This window comes from Schistocerca nitens, chromosome 2, assembly GCF_023898315.1.
Source record: "Schistocerca nitens isolate TAMUIC-IGC-003100 chromosome 2, iqSchNite1.1, whole genome shotgun sequence".
In the NCBI taxonomy this organism is placed as follows: domain Eukaryota; kingdom Metazoa; phylum Arthropoda; class Insecta; order Orthoptera; family Acrididae; genus Schistocerca; species Schistocerca nitens.
In genome coordinates this window covers 359348845-359366012 of record NC_064615.1, presented here as the reverse complement: position 1 = coordinate 359366012, position 17168 = coordinate 359348845, and positions in this window count along the sequence as shown.

The window sequence follows — 17168 nt, the reverse complement described above, 5'->3', positions numbered from 1 at the left end:
AGAGACTGCTACAGTGCATTAAATTTGTAGCAATACCACTAGATGTCTCAGTCTTGTAAGACCATCGGTCGTTTCATGCGAAAGGCACCGGCACTTCAAAAAGAAAATAAGTATAATAATAATAAAATGGTGGTTTCAGGCAGGAACTACTGGTACCCAAAAAGTTAATGCACTTCAGTGCTTCCGTTATGATGAACTGCGAAAAGCTCGTCTAAACAGGAAATTGTAAAATTTAGAAAGCGAAATGATGTGAATAAAATACCATCAATAAAAGAGCTGAACATTATATAAGTGCCTGCATTGTGCTGTACTGCAACGTCCTCAGCTAACCTTGTTTTCCGGCAACTCTTTTTGTAGCCACATGGCTTGAAACACTTCACAAGCTGAGACTCAGTTGTTGCTTTGTTGTATTTATTGCATCCAGTCCGAAGACTGGTGCCACGCAGCTCTCCACCCTAGTCCGTTCCGTACAAGTCTTCTCATCCCTGCATGACAATTGTAACCTACATCCGCTTTAATCTGTTTACTGTAGTCAAGCCTTCACCTGCCTCCGCAAGTTTTGCCTCTCACGCTTCCCTTCAGTACCAAACTGACGATTCTCTCACGTCTCAAGTTAAGTACTATCAGCTCAGTGCTTTCTTTAGCCACTTTCTATCAAAGGCTTATTATCCTTTGGATTCAGCACAGTGCCTTTAACTTCGTTAACCGATATGCCCATGAAATCTTAGTCATCCTTCGGTACAACCATATTTTATAATCTTGTGTTTAGTATCTACCTGTTCTGTTCATTGTCCACACTGTGTTACTTAAAATTCGCACATTAATACCCACTGGCATTTGTAGTGTGATGGGGATGAGGTGTGGCTTAGGAAAACTCTACATTTAAATTTATACATATCATCATGCAATTGTTACAAGAATTTGCATTTTTGTTCTGTAGACACGTTTTGTTTCTCGTTGCAGAAAACAAGTTGACACGACACGTTTTGACATCATCCTGCTATCGTCAGGTTCCCAGATGTTACTATCACATCAGTTTTTTTTGTGTTGCACGCTTTCATTCTAGACGTAATTTTTTTCCTGGGTGCGTGACGATATCTCGCCTGGGTTTACAAAAAACATTAACTCCTTGCTACTTCTCAAGAGTGTAATTTGTAGCTTCACAGCTTGTGTCTGTTTTTAGTTTGAATAAATTAAGAGTTTGAGAAATATCAAAAAGACAAATATTTCATTGTTAACCAACCCTGTCTCATCAGACAGACGTTACGAACGGAGATCTCTTCAATGAAAAATTATTTGTAATTCTGTTTTCCCATCCCTTTTCTTTGTTTCTTTCAGGGAATTGAGCCTATAACCATCCTGTGAGAAAAGGTGTTGCGTTCTTTGTCTATTGCAACGAATCTTCTAAAAATTTACAGAATGTTTAAATCGTGCCAACTGTACCACCTTTAATTTCAAACTCGAAGCCGTTTTGTTTGGTATAATTATGTGACGCTATTATTGCCTGATTACTACAAACACTTTTCGTAGTATCATGTACTTTAATTGAAATAGTTCCCTACAGAAAATGAAATTAACAACAAGACATTTAATTTAAATCCTGTTGTTGTTGTGGTCTTCAGTCCAGATGCAGCTCTCCATGCTACTTTATCCTGTGCAAGGTTCTTCATCTCCCAGTACCTACTGCAACCTACATCCTTCTGAATCTGTTTAGTGTATCCATCTCTTGGTCTCCCTCTGCGATTTTCACCCTCCATGCTGCCCTCCAATACTAAATTTGTGATCCCTTGATGCTGAGAATATGCCCTACCAAACGGTCCCTTCTCCTAGTCAAATTGCGCCACAAATTTCTCTTCTCTCCAATTCTTTTCAATAGCTCCTCATTAGTTATGTGATCTACCTATCTAATCTTCAGCATTCTTCTGTAGCACCACATTTAGAAAACTTCTATTCTCTTCTTGTCCAAACTATTTATCGTCCATGTTTCACTTCCATATATGGCTACACTCCATACAAATACTTTCAGAAACGACTTCCTGACACTTAAATCTATACTCGATGTTCACAAATTTCTCTTTTTCAGAAATGCCTTCCTTGCCACTGCTAGTCTACATTTTATATCCCCTCTAGTTCGACCATCATCAGTTATTTTGCTCCCCAAATAGCAACACTCCTTTACTACTTTAAGCGTCTCATTTCCTGATCTAAGTCCCTCAGCATCACCCGACTTAATTCGACTACATTCCATTTAAATCCTACGAAACGCTTTATTTACTTTTTAAGTGACTGCATTGGCCATTGATTGAAAGAATATATGTACGAGGGTGAGTAAAATGAAAACTTTAAATATTTTTTAAACATTATGTATTGTGCAGAAGTGGTACAAAGCTGTATCACTTTTCAACATAATCTCGCCCACGCTCAATGCAATTCCTCCAGCGCTTAAAAAGTGCATAAATTCCTTTAGAAAAAAATTCTTCTGGCAGTCCGCGCAACCACTCATGCACGGTGTGGCGTACCTCTTCATCAGAACGGAACTTCTTTCCTCCCATTGCGTCTCTGAGTGGTCCAAACATATGGAAATCACTTGGGGCAAGGTCTGGTGAGTATGGTGGATGAGCAAGACACTCAAAATGCAAGTCTGTGATTGTTGCAACTGTTCTATGGGCAGGGTGGGGCATTGAATTGTCATGTTGCAAAGGGACTTCTGCTGACAACAATCCACGTCGCTTTGATTTAACTGTAGGCCGCAGATGATTTTTTAGGAGATCTGTGTGTGATAACAGGTGACAGTGATCCCTTTAGGCATGTATTGCTCCAAAATGACGCCTTTTTCGTCCCAAAAGAGAGTGAGCATGACCTTCCCTGCTCACGATTCTGTTCGAAACTTCTTTGGTTTTGGTGATGAGGAATGACGCCATTCATTGCCCGCTCTCTTCGTTTCCGGTTGGTGGACGTGAACCCAGGTTTCGTCCCCAGTAACGATTCTTGCAAGGAAGCCATAACCTTCTCGTTGAAAGCGCCGAAGAAGTTCTTCACAGGCATCAACACGTCGTTCTCTCATTTCAGGAGTCAGCGGCCTTGGCACCCATCTTGGAGACACTTTGTGAAACTGGAGCACATCATGCACAGTGTGACCCATGACTAATCTATAAACATGCTGCAACGTCATTCAGTGTCGCTCGGCGGTTTTCCTTCACTACGGCTTCAACTGCTGCATTGTTCTGTGGAGTCACAACTCATTGTGCCTGGCCTGGACGAGGAGCATCTTCCACTGAAGTCACACAATTTGCGAACTTCCTACTCCATTCGCAAAAAATGGTTCAAATGGCTCTGAGCACTATGGGACTTAACTTCGGAGGTCATCAGTCCCCTAGAACTTAGAACTACTTAAACCTAACTAACCTAAGGACATCACACACATCCATGCCCGAGGCAGGATTCGAATCTGCGACCGTAGCGGTCACGCGGTTCCAAACTGTAGCGCCTAGAACCGCTCGGCCACTACGGGCGGCTACTCCATTCGCAGACTTTCTGCTGTGACAAACATGCATCACCGTACTGAACCTTCATTCGTCGATGAATTTCAATAGATTTCGCCCTTCACTACGCAAAAACCGAATAACAGAGCACTGTTCTTCCCTGGTGCAAGTCACAAGTGGGGCCGCCACCTTTATACTGATACTGCGACGGGATGTGTGCATCTGCACTATGCTGTCACCTACAGGCCATTCTGCATGCTGTTTGTAGCACGCTTACCAACTTGCAGGATAACGGCGCGAAATTTCGATTTGTTATTAGAAATTTAAGGTTTTCATTTGACTCACCCTCGTACATAGCTATTGGTAGTTAACTTTCAACATTCCTTTACTTAAGTCGGCTAACTGTTTCGACACAAAAGAAAAGTTACTGTCGATTTTCTGTGTATGTAGTATATACGTCCCCGGTTCAGAGCACTGTCACTTGGGTGCGTGTCCCTTTTTCTGATCAGAATCTCTCAATTTTCGAAAATGCTTTGGAAAAGTGAATGTATTTGTCTCAGTATAACTTTTTACGAAAATGAGGTATGGACGAGAGTAAGTTCATAGATGAAGATAGTAGAAGTCTTTGAATTCCAGTGGTACAGCGTGGTCCTGAAGGTACATGGGATAACTAATGAGGAAGTAATGAACTGAAATGGGAAAAAGTATATTTTTTTGAACAAGTTTGCTGAAGAAGGGATCGGATGATAAGACACATACTGAAGAATCATTTGTTTGATAATGGTGGTTGTTGGGGGGTTATAAATTGTTGAGAGATACAAAGGCTTGAATGCAGTAAGCAGCTTCAAAGCCATGTAGATTTCCACGTATCTTCTTCATTTTTTTATGCAGCTCACCATGAAATCCTCCCTTCGTTTCAGAGTAGCACTTGCGCCCTACTTCTGCAATTATACTCCAACCTCTTGTCTTTGTCTACAGTTTTTTAATCTCTATAGCTTGCTCTAGTGCCACGGAAATAATTCCTGGATGTCGTAACACGTAGCATATCATCCAACCCTCCTTCTCGTCAGTGTTTCCCGTAAGTTCTTTTCTTCGCCGATTCTGCAGAGAACTTCCTCAGTCCTTACCTTCTCAGTCACCTAATTTTCAATGTGATGCACATCTCAAACGCTTCGATTCTCTTCTGTTCCGGTCTTCCCACCACCCATGAACGCTACCATACAATGCTGTACTCCAGACATACATTCTCAAAAATTTCTTTCTCGAATTAAGACCGATATTTGATGCTAGTAGATCTTTTTTGCCAGAAATGTCCTCTTTTCCTCTGATGATCTGCTTCTTATATCCTTCCTGCTACGCCAGTCACACGTAATTTTGCTTGCCAGGTAGCAAAATTCCATAAATTCATCAGTTGGTTGCCACCAATTTCGATGTTGAGTTTATCGCTAATCCCATTTCTGCTGTTCCTCGCCGTAACTGAATTATTGTCTGAGTCTGTATCTGCTCCTATGTACGTCTTCCGATCCATTATCTGCTTGCGGAATATCTCTCTGACCATAATCAAATTGGTTTCTTCGCGTGTCTCCAGGTTTTGTCCAAGTAAATCCCTTTGTGCAGTTTGAACAGTATATTCACTGTTATTAGCTCATATTTACTTCTTAGCCCGATTAGTCTTTTTTCTCCCGTATTCCTATTATAAAGTCCATAGTGTCTCACAATTCTGTGTTCTGTTCCTTCTCCTATTACCGCATTCCAGTCTCCCATGATTATTAAATTAACATCTCTCTCTACACACTGAATTAACCGTTTACTATCCCCATACACTTCTTCTACCTCTTCATGCTGTCCGCCCCTGGTAGCTGAGTGGTCAGCGTGACGGAACGTCAATCCTAAGGGCCCGGGCTCGATTCCCGACTGGGTCGGAGATTTTCTCCGCTCAGTGACTGGGTGTTGTGTTGTCCTAATAATCGTCATTTGATTCCCACCGACACGCAAGTTGCCGTAGTGGCTTCACATCGAAAGATTTGTACTCGGAGAACGGTCTACCCTAGTCACACGACATTTGCATTTTATTTTACCACTTCGTGTTTTGCTGGTGACTTTAGCAGTGCACTCGAACTGCAGTTGTTACTGTTGGTTTTCTGTCGACTCTGATGAGAACAACCCTATCACTGCACTGATGACAGTACACAACAAATCCTGCTCCCGGTACACCAGCTTCATTTTCGTCTGGCCACAAATCTTTCACTTCATTCGACGCTCTGACTCGTCGATACCACCATTTTGTGCTAATCAGGATTTTTCTCATGATAGCCGCCTCCTTGGCATCCTGTCTCGGACATCTGAATAGGTAACTAATATAGTGTCTTTTGCCAATTGATAACTAGTCATGCTTTCACTTCGACGACGTATGTCCTGTGGACACGCGTTCCGTGTCTTTAACACAGTGGATGTCCATCCCTGGTAGCTGTGTGGTCAGTGCGACTGAATGTCATGCCTAACAGCCCAGATTCGATTCCCGGCTGGGTCGGAGATTTTCTCCGCTCAGGGATTGGGTGTTGTGTTGTCGTTATCATCACCATTTCATCCCCATCGACACGCAAGTCGCCGACATGGCGTCATCTCGAAAGACTTGGACCAGGCGAGTCTGCCTGACGGGAGGCCCTAGCCATACGGCATTTCCAACACAGTGGATGTTACCGAATTTTGCATCCTCGCACATTTCCGCCTCTTAGAGGCAGTTTTTACCTCAAGGTCAAGAGGATATCCTGAAGCTGTCACCACTTTTCCGCCATTTTGAACAAGACCATTGGTAGAATGATAGTGACCCCATGCACCGGTAGTATTCAGCAGCTTCAGTACTTATGCAGAAGAGAAGAGGGTTGCACAGAATAATCGTGAATAGGTGTGCACTACAACAACAGCAGTAACAAGCAGCACTAATGAGGGGTACTTGCAGGGTGTTTGAGAACGTGGGCACGGCCCGCGGGCTGGTGGGGTGCGTGCGGCGGCTGCGGCTGGGCCAGCAGACGGCGCTGCTGGAGGAGGGCGGCGCGCTGGTGCTGCGCTCTAGCGGCGTGCGCCAGTGCGGCCGCAGCCCGTGCGCCCACCTGCCCTGCCAGAACGCCGCCACCTGCACCCCCACCGGCGACGACACCTTCCTCTGCGACTGCCCGCCGCAGTTCACAGGTAAGCGTCTCCCTCGCTCTCCTACTGGAACGGGCCTTTCGTCCAATACGCGACCGCGGCTGCAATCGGCGCACCATTACGGACGTGCGGCGCGCGAAACAAATTTAGAGGCGCATTGCTCCGTACATTTATTCGGAAACGTTTTTTGGCAGATCCAGATTAATCTTCTGCATTGCTACACTACAGAACGTCTAGAAAAGGGTCGTCTGCTTCCCTTTGACGAGGCGAGTTGAAATATTTTCCCCTCCAAAAAGCCTATCTGTTTCCACCAACAGACTGGCAAATATTGATCGAAAACTGTCACTGCACCAGCCCGGTACTAGTAACCGCTAATAATCTTCTCCATTTAGTAAACAAGGTAACTATATACTTATATGGATATGGTGTCTGTTCTTTCGGACATGTCCGAAAGAACAGACAAAGTATATAGTTCTGGCGATACCGGCCATGACCTTCTACTTCTATGCAGATTCACACATATTCCCCGAACTCTTACGGGACTTGGAAGAATGTCTTCCACGAGTAATGAGTGTGTTGGGGTGGAACACTACCAATGTAGTATGTGGACATACAAGGTGAGAATGTGAGTCTGGTGGGAGGCATGCTCGAGATAGTCCCTGCAGTCGCACTATCGTCTGTGCTCTCGGTGGCTAAGATGGATAGAGCGTCTGCTATGTAATCAGAAGATCCCCGTTGATCTATATCAACGCCCGTGCGCAGATGACGGTATTAATGTAATTCTAATTTCAACAAGATAACTGTTCGATGCCAAAGAGGAAAAACGACACATAAGAACCACGACGTCTTCATTTTCAACAGAAACACGCGAATATTGTATCCTGTTTATTAACATGCAGAATTCCACACCTGCCCACGGCAATGCACATACGAAATCTTTCAATGTTTTTCGTACTGGCAGGAAATTTAATAGTTCGTTGAGGATCATTCAATACCGACTTGACTCACTTACGCCCAACTTGCCAGCGTCTGCCCACCGACTCTCGATTTCGCGAGCTCCAAGATTATCCAATAAATTCATTTGCAGGCTGTACTTTTCAGCCAATCACCCACATTGTCTGAATTGAATATTTTCTGCTCTCGCTAATCGAATTCCTTGTAAAACGGGGGCGTCATGTCTCACCTTGCTGGTGCTGGAAGTGAATACACGCAAACTACGCCCATTGATATTTGCACCCAAGAAAAAAATCTGTGAAATTAGCGATTAATATTGCTGGGAACAGCCTTCTCTAAGTCCCAGACTATCTTCATCCAGAGCGTCCTCGCCCACTGGAAATACTCCATATGCCTGCAGTGAGGTGCTGTACCGCTCTGTGCGAGCTGGTCGCGGTGGCCGAGCGGTTCTAGGCGCCTCAATCGGGAACCGCGCGACTGCTACGATCGCAGGTTCGAATCCTGCCTCGGGCATGGATGTGTGTGATGTCCTTAGGTTAGTAAGGTTTAAGTAGTTCTAAGTTCTAGGGGACTGATGACCTCAGATGGTAAGTCGCATAGTGCTCAGAGCCATTTGAACCATTTTACCCTGTGCGAGCAGATTGCATTCAGAGAGTCGCTTCACTGCGAAGCCTGGGGTGAAATACCGGGTGACGCTGTTAAAAGAAGCCCGCCTCCCCTTTAAAAGCGAATACAATATTTCGACTTCTGAAATAAACAGCTACAACAATGGACAGTTTTATACAATAATAGATTGTTAGTATTCTTCTGTCAGCGTTTCAGCTTATTTCATTAGCTAAGTTAGACGTTTCTCTTTGCGGTCTGCGAAATGACTTTATCGATAGAAGAAAGAATTACAGTTGTGGGAGCGTATGTGAAAACCGGTTCGATTAAGGAAACTCGCGAAATTTTCGAGGTCAGGTATCCGGATAGAGGATTACCAGCAGAGATATCAGTACAGAGTCTCTACAAAGCTTGGCGCACCTACAGATCTGTGCAAAATGTAATTCCTTCGTCTCGCACACCAGAAGTTAATGCAGACATTCGCCGAAGAATTATTCATAGCCCAAAGAAGTCTACAGATAAATTGGCCCAAAAGGCGCATGTAAGTAGGAGTTGCCATCGGATTTTGAAAAGTCTTAAATGAAGCCATATCTATCGACGGTTGTGCAGCAATTACGGAAGGATGACGATCAGAAACGTGTAGATTACTGCACGTGGCGTTTGAATAACATCAACGATGGTTTGTTAGGCACTTTCCATTACATCATGACTGATTAAACGTAGTTTCATCTTTCCGGTCATGTGAATTCACGAAGTACTGCCCAACGGACAACCCTAATATTTTGTGTCAGCAACCATTCCATGATGAAAAAATCGGCGTTTGGTGCGCTATAAGAGGAACGGACCCACGGGACCGATGATGTGGTCGACCAGAACCGTGGCGACGAATATGCCTGCCCTCAGGTTCCCATGCAGTGCAACATCGGATCACAGTCAAATCCGAATCTCCCTCTAATCTGGACAGTGCGCGATTCGACCAGGCAGCCAGTAGGAGACCCACAGTGACGCACTTTTCAAACTCTGTCAGGGGCTGATAACGTTGACTCGTACGAGTATGTAGCATCTCTGTGTTCTTCACAGTGATCACTCAACACCTGACACTGTTCGTTCGGCTTATGTACCTGCCAGGCGTGGCATCAACACTACAGCAACAATACTAAAACTCTGGTGGTAGTTTCACCTGTCTTAGAGTAACGCAGTTCTGATCATTTGCATACCTGTCGATGGTGCGTACGTGTACCAAGTTGCACTGACCCCCGAGCATGCCTCCTGTGTACTTCACTATGTTGTTAGGCAGTGAGGATCGGCTTCACAATTGGTTTTCATTAATTCAATCTCACCATGGTCCATGATAATATCGAATGCGGTATAAACAGCTACATTACTTTCATGACTCTAGAATAAGGAGTCGGAGAATGGGGAAGAATAAATCTGTATGGTTGTGCTGCGCGCTGTGAGTACGAAGAGTCATTGCAAATGCGTCCTCCTCTGCAAAAAGGACAAGCATTCCTACCGCACGCAGTTTATGGCTCTGAGCACTATGGGACTTAACAGCTGTGGTCATCAGTCCCCTAGAACTTAGAACTACTTAAACCAAACTAACCTAAGCACATCAGACACATCCATGCCCGAGGCAGGATTCGAACCTGCGACCGTAGCAGTCGCGCGGCTCCGGACTGCGCGCCTAGAACCGCGAGACCACCGTGGCCGGCTGCACGCAGTTTATGCTCCTACTGAAATTGCTAATACAGCTTATTGCACATTGCCTATAGGAATGCATATACACTACACTACAGCGTTCGATGGACACGTTATTACCAATGCCAAACCATAAATTGCCCAAATACACGAAAAAACATACAATATAGCGTGTTTCACAAGTTGACAGACAAAGTTTGATAGACGATACATTACACACAGAGAGTACTGTTTCGTAGTTAACATACCTCTCCTCCTATCCTCCCATATATATATATATATATATATATATATATATATATATATATATATATATATATATATATATATCAACGGAATATTATCGGAGAAGGGGGAAAAACGTACGGCAAAAGAAAGATAAAGTTACAAAATGAAGCAATAGATGGTGCTGAATGCATCATAATTTAATAGTGGTCGACTACAAATGACAAATTAATCATACAACAATGCCTAAGGTGTACGTCCGACGTTAAACAAACTGTACTACTCAGAGTGCATGGGTGTACAGGTGTGACGCTGTTAGTTATAACCATCCACCACGGCAAGGTCATACCACATCGGATTGGAAAATCAGTTTTTAACTGTCCTGTGGACAAAAACCGCCTAAAAAGCATCAATCACATCGGTTTTTAACTGTCCTGCGGCCAAAAACTACATAAAAAGCATCAATCAAAATCAAATAGGATTACTAATTTCAAAGTTGAAATCGAGATACAGCATGTTCCACAACTGATCGAAGTGTTTCCAAGGTCACGTTCAGAATGTGTTAGCAACGCAAGCCTTCAATGCAGCTAAGTTTGCAATCAGAACACTGGACACAGCATCTTTCAGATAGCCATACAGCCAGAAGTCACACGGATGAAGATCAGCGGGCCTAAGTGGCCGTGCGGTTCTAGGCGCTGCAGTCCGGAACCGCGAGACCGCTACGGTCGCAGGTTCGAATCCTGCCTCAGGCATGGATGTGTGTGATGTCCTTAGGTTAGTTAGGTTTAAGTAGTTCTACGTTCTAGGGGACTGATGACCTCAGCAGTTGAGTCCCATAGTGCTCAGAGCCATTTTTGATTAAGATCAGGTGATCGGGATGTTCATGTTGTAAGGAAATGGCGGCTGATAACTCTAGAATTTCTGAAATGGCGCTTCAGCAGCTGCTTAACTGGATTTACAATGTGCGGAGGTGCAGCATCTTGCATAAAAAGGATGCCATCCACATATCCACGCTGTTGGAGAGCTGGAATGACATGATCACACAAAAGACACTTATTGCGCTTGCCAGTGACGGTGTGGGTAACAGGACCAGAAGCACTGGTCTCTTCAACAAAATATGGCCCTTTGATAAATGATGCCGTAAACAAGCACTACACAGTGACCTTTCCAGGATGAAGTGGTACTGGTTGATTAGCGTGTGGGTTTTCCGTTGCCCATATTCGACAATCTGTGTATTGACATATCCTGTCAGATGAAAGTGGGCTTCGTCTGTCCCCAAAATCCTCCACGGCCAATCATTGTCCACAGTCATGCGAGCAAGAAATTCTGGGTCTCTCTTGCTGGCAGGTCAACAGGAAGTGACTCGTGCACACGGATGTTCCGTGTATTTTATGCACCGCGCTGTCGGGCACGTCCAAAGTTCGGGCAATTCTCCGAGCACTACATGTTTGCACACCACCACTCGTCTCCTCCTGCATTGCTGTGGCCACTACTTCCACTGAAGTGAAATCAATTTGTTTCCACCCTCTACCCGGTTACACACCAAAAGAACCCGTCTTTTCGATTTTCCGAATCATTTTCTCCTGACTTACGGCAATCATCGGATCAACGCCAGCCGCGCGGTATTAGCCGAGCTCCAAATGGTTCTGAGCTCTATGGGACTTAACTTCTGAGGTCATCAGTCCCCTAGAACTTAGAACTACTTAAACCTAACTAACCTAGGGATATCACACACGTCCATACCCGAGGCAGGATTCGAACCTGCGGCCGTAGCGGTCGCGCGGTTCCAGACAGTAGCGCCTAGAACCGCTTGGCCACCCCGGCCGGCTAGGGCGCTGCAGTCATGGAGTGCGGCTGGTCCCGGCGGAGGTTCGAGTGCTCCCTCGGGCATGGGTGTGTGTGTTTGTCCTTATGCTGATTCAGGCTGAGTTGTGTGTAAGCTTAGGGACTGATGACCTTAGCAGTTAAGTCCCATAAGATTTCACACACATTTGAACATTTGGACCAACGCCTTTTCTCAGACCCTTCATTGTTCTCAACTTCTGAAGAGTGACGTGTGAACAGTCATCATTCTTGTAATACAGCTTTGCAAGCAGAGCGCGATCCTCCATCGAGACAGTCGTGGTGAACGACGCGGACGTGAAAGGAGGAAAATCTGTGTAACCGGCGTGTTTATACCAACTTCATTGCGTCGTGCCCATGACAGGTGGTTTCACTTATGTATTCTGACATATACAGTGTCATCTATTGATGAATTCTCACACTATTTTTTTTTTGTTCTACCATACGTTTTCCACCTTCTCCGATAATATTCCGTTGCAATTTACCGTCATTCTGACCAGTGGTGTTATTTCTACAGCGGTCTGAAAGTTTAACTTAAATTGTAATCACCCTGTATACATCACATTTTATAAAATTCTTATTTGAATGTATAGAATGTTTTCAGACAATATGTCCTCATACCTCTGCACCACAGACCGCTTAACTATCAAAACGCCAAACGCATAGCCAAATTAGGCAACACTGTCGAGTGAAAGTAATAACACACCATACTAAACATTTTGTTGCCGTAAACAAGTTTTTAGTTGTTCATTTCCCACCAAAAAATACCAAGTACCTCGAAGTTTCGCAATAACGGTCCAACACTGGTTTTCCATGTTCTGCAGGTCCGTACTGTGAGAGCAAAACCAACTCATGTGCTTGGAGCCCCTGTGTGGCTGGATCATGGTGCGAAGTGTCACCTGAAGGAGGTTTTACATGCAACTGTGGACCGACAAGCATAAAACTTCCCTGCCATGACTGTGAGTATTAAACAAATTAAAGAATCTTTAACATTAAAGAAGTTGCTATTACTATTAATCATCCATCTGTCGATAAAAAGAAACTGTATTTTCAAGCAAATGTAGTGTTGAATAGTGTTGTAGCACGTGTAATAAATGCATACATTCTGGCCGCAGTTCACAAAACGAAAAAGAAGTTTAGGGTTTAGCGATTGGTCATTAAAAGGGTGTTTAGAGACGGCGCGGGAGGAGACCAAGGTGGAAAAGGTGAGGAAACCACAGAAACTTTTATCTGGATGACTATATGAGGCTTTGGACTCTGCTCTTCCTCAATGTTGGTCCAGTGTCTTAAAAACTGTGCCTACTCACTCAGTCGTACATATAAATCTTCCAAAGGGAAACTACACATGTTGTGGCTGAAGGAATTTTTTCAAACATTTGGACGCTAGTAGGATTGAAGAGACAGATACTGTTAATATTTTCAGCAAGGAATCAAACATTACGGTAGTCGTACTCCACGGAGTCAACAGATGGACTTTCAATAAATATGCAACACATTCTTGTTGTGAAAGCGAGTTGGTTTTATTCAGGACACCAATACGCCATACTCCCTATTATTCTCCACTTTCTAGGCCACAAAATCATGTTTTTCACTATAATATCACATTCAATGTGACGGCCTGAGGCCACCTTACTAGGAAGGCCTGCAAGCCCGCACAATACCACTCTACTGGTTGACGTCGGAGCCAACGTCTTGCTTCATCAGTAACCTCCCTATCGTTCACGAACTGCTGCCCACGGAGTGCATCCTTTATTGGGCCAAACTCGTTGACCTGTATGGTCCTCTATTAGGTGGCAAGGAAACAGCTGGCACACACACACTACTGGCCATTAAAATTGCTACACCAAGAAGAAATGCAGATGGTGAACGGGTATTCACTGGAAAAATGTATTATACAAGAACTGACATCTGATTACATGTTCACGCAATTTGGGTGCTTAGATCCTGAGCAATCAATACCCAGAACAACCACCTGGCCTTGATACGCCTGGGCATTGAGTCAAACAGAGCTTGGATGGAGTGTACAGGTACAGCTGCCCACGCAGCTTCAACACAATACCACAGTTCATCAAGAGTAGTGACTGGGGTACTGTGACGAGCCAGTTGCTCGGCCACCATTGACCAGACGTTTTCAATTGGTGTTAGATCTGAAGAATGCGCTGGCCAGGGCAGCAGTCGAACATTTTCTGTACCCAGAAAGGCTTGTACGGGACCTGCTGAAATTTAGGGTTTTGCAGGGATCGAATGAAGGGTAGAGCCACGGGTCGTAACACATATGAAATGTAACGTCCACTGTTAAAGTGCCGTTAGTGCGAACAAGAGGTGACCGAGACGTGTAACCAATGGTACCCCATACCATCACGCCGGGTGATACGCCAGTATGGCGGTGACGAATACACGCTTCCAATGTGCGTTTACCGCGATGTCGCCAAACACGGATGCGACCATCATGGTGCTGTAAACAGAACCTGGATTCATCCGAAAAAATAATGATGTGCCATTCGTGCACCCAGGTTCGTCGTTGAGAACACCATCACAGGCGCTCCTGTCTGTGATGCAGCGTCAAGTGTAACCGCAGCCATGGTCTCCGAGCTGATAGTCCATGCTCCTGCAAACGTCGTCGAACTGTTCGTGCAGATGCTTGTTGTCTTGCAAACGTCCCCAACTGTTGACTCAGGGATCGAGACGTGGCTGCGCGATCCGTTACAGCCATGCGGATAAGATGCCTGTCATCTCGACTGCTAGTGATACGAGGCCGTTGGGATACATCACGGCGTTCCGTATTACCCCCGTGAACCCACCGATTCCATATTCTGCTAACAGTCATTGGATCTCGACCAACGCGAGCAGCAATGTCGCCATACGATAAAATGCAATCACGATAGGCTACAATGCGACCTTTATCAAAGTCGGAAACGTGATGGTACACATTTCTCCTCCTTACACGAGGCGTCACAACAGCGTTTCACCAGACAACGCCGGTTAACTGCTGTTTGTGTATGAGAAATCGGTTGGTAACTTTCCTCATGCCAACGCGTTGTAGGTGTCGCCACCGGTGCCAACCTTTTGTGAATGCTCTGAAAAGCTAATCATTTGCATATCACAGTATCTTCTTCCTGTCGGTTAAATTTCGCGTCTATAGCACGTCATCTTCGTGGTGTAGCAATTTTAATGCCCAGTAGTGTATTTGAGTACCCCAACTGATGGACCAGTGTGTCAACGCTACAAACAGCGACGTCCACTTGTGCACTGACGTGTTTGAATCAGACCTGTTGATCATCTCGAATAAGAGTGTCCGCACCTTCCAATATTGCAGGAGTTATAACTGTGTGCGGTTTCCAGTATGCGGGCAATTGAACAGGTTTGCGTGACCTTGTTGCTATGATGACAGACGCCTCACCCAACGACTAACCTTGCTTTTGTTTATTACCAGGTCTTCGTAGACATTCTGGAAGCGCCTATGAATGTCTGCCATGTTCTGATTTTCCATCAAATGAAATTGAGTAGCAGTTCTCTGTTAGGAACGGACCTCCATTACGGAAGTCATTTTGTAGAGCATATTTAGCGATGCCATCTATCAGAACTCCATGAAGCTATAAGAGCTGAAACGATGCCAAAATGTAGATTTTTTTCAACCGAAACTGGCCGAGAGAAAAGTATAATCTCCATCACATTACCCATAAGAAATCTAGTATTCATTGATGGTTGTGGAGTACATCTGTGCCCGTGCATCTCTTTCTCTTTTGTATAATTTTGAACCTTTATGAGTTCTTTGAAGAGACTGTTTTCGATCCATATGCATACTTCGTGGGAGAAGAAATAATGGTAACGACAAAGAAAGTAATGAATGTATGTCAGTCTCTGCTGGAGTTCCTGGAGCTGACGTCAAATACAATTACAGTAGCACGTACCGTGAAAATACTTTTCCTGTGAGCTAATTTTATCGTAAAAAGAAAAGCTCTTTCATTCTAGTGTGCGAGTTCTCCAGTTACGGTTGTGGCCAAACTGTAGTCCGAAAACATTACCTACTGCTTGTATTTCGTTGTCTAAATAGTCATTCTAAAACTTCAGGAGTTCTGTGAGAAGTTACTTCCATGTTGAAAAATGTTCAAAATAGCACACTCTACGACATCCCCATCAAATCCAAATTCTGATAAACCTATTCCGTAAATTGATTCTGACTTGCTAAGCAGGCACATGTTATTTGTGACAGTCATCTCCGATCACTTAATAAAGCATTATTTCCGTTTTGATGTTTCTCATTAACATCAGGCACTTCGAGTGCAGCCTCAGTAAGCCAGGATTGAGAATGATACAGTTGAACTAATTGCCGAACATATTTCGTGCAACAGTGACCAATTTGGTAAAAAAAACTTAATGTAATTCTTTTGCGGTTCGCTACAAAAGAACAGCTGGTACCAGTTGCAAGTCCCCTTGCTAGTAGAATTATAATCCACCGCCGTTGCCTAAAAGAAGACGCGGCTGTCGTTACTGACCACTCGTGCTGAGGTCTCGATCCGATTTTGGTGACTAACTGACCTTTTTGGGTGGGAATGTCTAGAGCGGCCATATCATAAGGTGCTTGGTACATTAGGTAGTGGAATTGTCACCCGAGTCGCCGAAATGGTGTCAAATTGAAAGGATTGCACAAGCCCGCAAGTCACACAAAATGTACCTGTTTCTAACAAGGCTGCCGGCAAGGCACATACTTTTTGTCGGATTTTGATTCTCTAACAACGGTAATTAGCTTCTCAACTTTACGTTTCAACTCTGATTTGACGTGGCTGAAGTACCGAGAGCTTTGTATTAACTGTTGTTCAACTGTATAACTTGGTAATCGCGTACTGCAGTGTTAGCATAGCGGCTGACGCAGTAAAGTGTATGATGAATTAAGCGCCTCGTTATTTGTTTTCGCTCAACGCCTTCCTTCCAAAGTATGAAAGCATGGTATGTGAAGCCTAAGTGTATTTGACTCCGTAATTTTGGCGGAGATGCTGGGATGCGGACTATGAACGATTATATGAAGTAATGTTAGACCGAAATACTTGAGATGATCAATGCTAGGCTCCGCTCGTAGACAGCATCGGTTCTTGGTTTACTGACAGGAACGTTCATTTGCGAGCGGCTATTGTGAGTAGAGCCTTAGGTGGGTAGTTATTGAATTAAATAGACTGCAAATGATATTGAAGTTGTCGAAAGCAGAAACTGAGGTTCACA